We start from the raw sequence: 6,839 nt of genomic DNA on the forward strand, positions 1-6,839 counted from the left end.
AAAAAAAATAGAGTCAGGTATATAATCCCAGAACTTTGGGAAGCTGAGGTGAGAGGACTGCCTGAGCCCATGGGATTGAAACTAGCCTGGGCAACTTGGCCAGACCTCATCTCTACAATAAATCAAAAAATTAGACCTATCTTTACAAAAAAATTCACCGGGCATGGTAGCACGTGCTTGTAGTCCCAGTTTCTCAGGAGGCTGAGGTGGAAGGATCGCCTGAATCCGGGAGGTCAAGGCAAAGGTGAGGTGAGACCCTGACTCAAAAAGAAAAAGGGAAACCAGCCTCTCCTGTCCTTTCAGCTTGCCAGGGCCACCTACCCTGTCCTGCCTGGAGTGTGGAGACGCCCAATCCAGCTGCAGGGACCTGGCCTCTCAGCGATCTGCATCAGCCCCTGAAAGTACAGACTCAGATGCCTGTGCTTGGCCAACCAAAATAGTCCCAGGACTGCTCTCGGCCCTCTGTGGCCACAGGTTTATAAACATGCCTCTTAAAAGACATCAAGACCCACTGCATGTGAGTAGAGTTTGCTGATTTCTGTGTTTTGCACATGCTAATTCACTTAATCCTCATGGAAATCTCTGAGGTAAAGGAGCATTAGTGTTAATTTAATCGATGGGTGAAGAAACTGAAATTCAGATTTAAAAATAGGCCAAGGACACACAGGCAGTGAGGGGCAGAGCAGGGATTTGAACACCATTATGAAAATTATCTAAACTTTGGAAGTAAAGCAGAAAGACTGCTTAGGGCCTTTAATTCAAAGCTATTCTAGAATAGTAGTTCTCAACCAGGGGCGATTTACCCCTAGGGGACCTTTAGGTAATGTCTGGAGACATTTTTGGTTGTCATCACTGAAAATGGGGGAGCAGATGCTACTGCCATCTAGTGGATGGAGACCAGGAATGCTGCTAAACTCCCACAGCAGAGAATTCTAGTCCTGTGTTGCTTAATGAAGGAGAGTCATTCTGAGAAATGCGTTGTGAGGTGATTTCATCGCTGTGCGAACGTCACTGAGTGCACGTACACAAATTAGGTGGGACAGCCTCCTACACACGTAGGCTATATGGGATAACCTATTGCTCCTAGGCCACACTCCTGGACAGCTGGTGCCATAGAGAATATGGTAGGCAATTGTTACACATTGATAAGTTATTTGCGTATCTAACACATCTAAACATAGAAAAGGTGCAGTAAAAATACAGAATTATGCCTGAGCCTGTAATTCCAGCACTTTGAGAGGCTGAGGCAGGACTGCTTGACCCTAGGTGTTTGAGACCAGTTTGAGCAATCTAGTGAGACCTCATCTCTACAAAAAAATTTTAAAATAGCTGGGCACGGTGGCTCACGCCTGTAATAATAAAAAAATCTTCTGGGGGACCGGACGTGGTGGCCCAAGCCTGTAATCCCAGCACTTTGGGAGGCCGAAATGAGGGGATTGCCCGAGCCCACAGGTTCAAGAATAGCCCAGGCAACTTGGCAAGACCTCATCTCTACAATAAACAAAAAAATTAGCCAGGCATGGTAGCATGTGCCTGTAGTTCTGGCTACTTGGAAGGCTGAGGAGACAGGATCACCGGAGCCCAGCAGGTTGAGGCTGAGGTAGCTGTGAGCGTGCCACCACACTCTAGCTTGGGTAAGGCAGAGTGAGACTCTAACTCAAAAAAAAAAAAAATTTAACTGGGCATGGTGGTGTGCATCTGTAGTTCCAGCTCCTTGGGAGGCTGAGGCAGGAGGATCATCTGAGCCCAGGAGGTCAAGGCTGCAGTGAGCCATGAACGTGCTACTACTGCACTCCAGCCTGGGGCATAGGCAACAGAATGAGACCCCTGACTCAAAAAACAAAACAAAAACTAAATATGGTATCATAATCTTATGGGACCACTATTATATACAGTCCATTGTTGACCAAAACATTGTTATGCAGCACATGCCTGTACCCAGACCAATATGCCCATAGTGCTGCCACTGAGAAACTGTTAGGACAATGTGACTATGTTTCACTTATTATTTGTTATTAATTAGATCGCAAGAATGGCAACTTGTAGCAAACTGAAAGGATGAAAATAACTTGCCTAAGAAGATAGCGTCAAAGGTTATAGTTTGGCTGGGCGCAATGGCGCAACCCGTCATCCCAGCCCTTTGGGAAGCCGTGGCGAGAGGACTGCCTTAGCCCGAAGTAGATAGAGACCAGCCCCAGCAACTGTCGAGACTGCGTCTCTACAATAAATAAAAAATAGCTGGGAGTGGCAGCATGCACTTGTAGTTCCAGCTACTTGGAAGGCTGAGGCGGAAGGACTGCCGGAGCCCAGCAGGTCGACAGTAGGGTGGCCATGAGCCTGCCAGGGCATTCCAACCTGGACGATGGAGTGAGACTCAAAAACAAAAACAAAAAAACTAGCTGGGCGTGGTGGCGTGTGTCTGTAGTTCCAGCTACTTGGGGGGGGAAAAAAAGGTTATATTTGTATAGACTTGTAGAGCACTAACCCAATTTTTTGTCTTTTTTTTTTTTTTTTTTTTTTTTTTGAGACAGTGTCTGGCACTGTTGCCCAGGCTAGAAACTCGAACTCCTGGTCTCCTTCGATCCTCCTGCCTCAGCCTACTGAGCAGCTGGGACTATATGCACAAGCCACTGCTCAGCACTAAATTTAGCAATCTTACTCCAGAGTGCTTTTTATCTGACTACATAGATCAGTTTCTTCCATCCCCCTTTCTTTAAGCCAATTTCCCTTCCTGATGGTTTCCTCTTGTATTATTTTGCTAGGGCTGCTATAACAAAATACCACAGACTGGGTGGCTTAAGCAACAGAAACCTATTTGCTCACAGTTCTGGAGGACGGAAGTCTTCCTTGGCTTGTAGATGGCCGCTCTCTTGCTGCCTCCCATGGGCTTTCTCTGTCCATGTGTTCCCCCAGTGCCTCTTCTTATAAGGACAGCACTTCTATCGGATTAGGGCCCACCCTTATTACTTCATTTAATTTTAGTTACTTCTTTTTAAAGGCCGTACCTCCAAATATAGTCACATTTTGAATGCACTGGTGGTTAAAACTTGAACATATGAATTTGGGGGGAACGAAATTAATCCATAACATCGCTCTAATTAATTCATCTTTAATACATGCTCACTATGTATTTGCATAAGAATTGTTTTTAGCTTTTTGAAAATTATGCTTTGCAAATACATATGTCTGAGCCCACAGAGTCTACAAGTTTCGACTACACTGGGTTGCTTCCCTGAGGGCTCTTAGGTGTATTTGTGCGAATTCCTTAACACGAAGACTGCCTCTCTAAAGACAATGTTTCAGAGACATCACTTGCTTCCTTTCTCTGGTCCCCTCAATCTCCATGAAGAGTATTTTTGTATAAGTGACAGGCCTCAGCCTGAAGTTCTCTTAATCTGTCAGATCAAGGATCCAAAACTACTCCACATGGCCCCAAGGGACCCTGCAGGGAGCCATTCTCAGCAAAGAAACCCAAACCTCCTGATTTCAGGCCACTGGAAATTTCAATAATTGGCACATTATTTAAATTATTCACAAGCTTCATATTTATTGTCAAAAATATTCTGGAATTAGTGATCGATTAATTTGCTGAATATCTATAGTAAGCTCAAGGCAATGTACCAAATTGCATTCCAGACTTCTGATTCAGACTCTAGTGCCATAATCAGTCTCCTGGGACATACTGCTGTTTCTCATCCCTCATCATAAAAAAATTTGCCCTTGGCAAATGCCAGAGAACCTCCTATCAGTCTCCCTTACCAATCTATCCAAGCAAGTGCAGTGGGCTTGCTTTTCCCAGGGCTGAAGTCAGCTCCTGACAGGAAGCTAAGTCTTTGGGCTCTGAGACAGAGCTCTGAGCAGAAGTCCAAGGCTAAGCAAAAATGAGGGAGACTTTGGAGACTTAAGATATTAGCATCTGTTGTGGACTAGCGTGGCTCTGGTGGTCTTCTTGGTACCCTGAAAGCTTCCTCATCCTCCTTCATTGGGTAATATGCCCTGCCCCCTGAACTGGTCAATCCCGTTACCCCATTCCCTTAGCAAGTGATTGCCATGGACAAAATAGGAGGTCAACAAAGAATATCATGCATTCAGGCCAGGCTCAGTGGCTCAGCCTGTAACCCCAGCACTTTGGGAGGCCGAGGAGAGTGGATTGCCTGAGCCCGCAGCGAGTGGATTACCTGAGCCCGCGGGTTCCAGACCAGCCCGGGAAACCCGGCAAGACCTCGTCTCTACAATAAATCAAAAAAATTAGCCGGGCGTGGTAGCACACACCTGTCGTCCAGCTACTTGGAAGGCTGAAGCGGAAGGATCTCTGGAACCCAGCAGGTCGACACTGGAGTGACCGTAAGCGTGTGTGCCACTGCACTCCAGCCTGGGCAACAGAGTGAGACTCCAACTCAAAAAAACCCCCAAAACTAACAATTACATTCCAAGTTGTGGAAACACAAAAGCAAGATGCCTTGGACATGCCTTGAGGGGATATGGAAAGATTCTGGAGGAGATCACATCTGACTTTATTTATTTAGTAGAGATGAGGTCTCACGATGATACCCAGGTTGGTCTCAAACTCTTGGGCTCAAGCAATCCTCCTGCCTCAGTTTCCCAAAGTGCTGGGATTACAGGAGTCAGCCACCACGCTCGGCCCACATCTGACATCTGAGTTGAGTCCTAGAGGCTGAGGAGGAGGTAGCCTAACAGGCTGTGTAATGGCAGCAGATTTTAGGGAATAATGATTTCACCAGGCCTGGCATATACATAACAGTACCTAATAAAAGGCTGCTGAGAATTAATCAAATGCAGAAGGATGTCTCTCATCCAGAAGAATGCCCTGGACCACTGCTCTGATAGCCAATCAGATTCCATCTCTTCTACCCTATTTTTCAAGGCCTTGTGCAAATGCCACTTCTTCTATGAAGACCTCCTTGATTCTCTCACCCTAGTTGTTTATAATCATGCAACACTGATATCCATTAGTTTGGAGTCCTCTTTGACGCTTGTTATTTAATGTCCCAAGTATTTAAGCATGTGTCTTCTCTCCACTATTCAGTCACTATTCAAAGGTGGCTTTGGAAGAACTTTGGCACCTTTGTGTCTTCTCTACCATGAAAAGTACACAAATTAAACATTTTCTTTCTTCTTTTTTTTAATGAGACGGGATCTCACATACTGCCCAGACTGGAGTGCAGTGGCTATTCACAGGCACAATCATAGCTCACTGCTGCCTTAACATCCAGCTGGAGGGACCCTTCTGCCTCAGCCTCCCCAGTAGCTGGGACTGCAGGTGGTGTCACCACACTGGGCTCAGGTTTGACATTTTCTAAAGCATATGTGAAGCGTGAAGAAGACTTTCACAATTTCTATTCCTTTGCAATATGTAACCTTGGTACAGAACCCCACTAATGTCCATCCATATTGCCACAGCCCCTAGAGAAGCGCACGGCAAGGATTCAAGCACTCCTGTACATTCCTGAGAGCTGATAAAAGGTGTGCTTCCCCTTATCTCCTATGCGGTAAGTAGCTTCGAAAGATCCTTGACTTCCCTGCAGACTATGCCCAATAAACTGAAAGATGTAAATCCCCATCTATTCCCTTTTCTTAGTAGTCAAAGGTTTGAACAGCATCAATGTGATCCTAAGTTTTGTGATTGGTACAACTTTTGGGTAATGCACCATGGCTTAGCCCTTGTAAACTCCCTTTACTCTATGGCAAGCTTGATAAGCGCTTCTGTGGGGCCTTACTGATAAAAGCTGGGAGTTATCTCTGGCACCTGGCACCAGGAAGCCTGGACCCTAACTTAAGCTCTACACAATGCTCTGCTGGTCACGTGGCTAATCTGTAGGCACCAACAAAAGCAGATGACTCTAAAACTTGAAGGGTGAGCAGAACCATTTTAAAAAGGACGAAGGCCCCCTGGATTCGAATTCAGAAATAAACTTCTTTCTACCAATTCCCTGCCTCTTTGATTTATTGGTATAAGGGGACAGCAGCCAAGCATTACTTGGACTTAACAGCCTAAGTAAAATGGTATTTTAAAATCTACTAGCAAGCCGGGCTCGGTGGCTCCACCTGTAATCCCGCACCTTGGGAGGCTGAGGTGAGTGGATTGCCTGAGCCCGCGGGTTCGAGATCTGCCTGGGCAACTTGGCGAGACCTCATCTCTACAATAAATCAAAAATTAGCTGGGCGTGGTAGCACGCGCCTGTAGTTCCGGCTACTTGGAAGGCTGAGGCGGAAGGACCGCCGGAGCAGGTTGAGGCTGCGGTGGCCTCCCGTCTGGGCGACAGAGTGAGACTCCAACTCAAAAATATAAAATAAAATAAAATAAAATCTACTAATAATGGCTAACATAAATTGTGCACCCGACAGGGACCAGGCCTTGTCCAAAAAACACTTTATAGGGATTAACTCATGTTTATCCTTCCAACAATCCTATGAAGTAGAAACTTTCATAAACCGAAATCCCATTTTAAAGACACAGCACAGAGAGGTCAGTTAACCTGCCCACTGGTCACAAAGCTCGGAAGTGGGCAGAGTCTGCGTTTAAACAAGGCAGTCGCACACGACTCCCGGCTGGAACCTGCAGCGACCCCTGGGCAGTTTCAAGGCCTGCGCGCGCCCACTTCTGCAAAGAATTCCCGAAGCGGCGGGTCACCGAGCTGAAATCTCCCTGAGGTCAGCGGCCTAGGTTACACTCCGTGCTTTGCCCAAAGCAGGCTCTCCATTTTTGATAAATGCACGGATAGTGCGATGCTGGGTGGTTCCTCCTGAGGTCTAACCTCTGGCTGTTTCCCGGTAGAAGAGGTGACGTGAGCGCGGGAGCCTGGACGCCTGCGGCCCGC

Source organism: Carlito syrichta, unplaced genomic scaffold, assembly GCF_000164805.1.
Source record: "Carlito syrichta isolate Samal-C Ts95f unplaced genomic scaffold, Tarsius_syrichta-2.0.1 Scaffold301910, whole genome shotgun sequence".
NCBI lineage: Eukaryota > Metazoa > Chordata > Mammalia > Primates > Tarsiidae > Carlito > Carlito syrichta.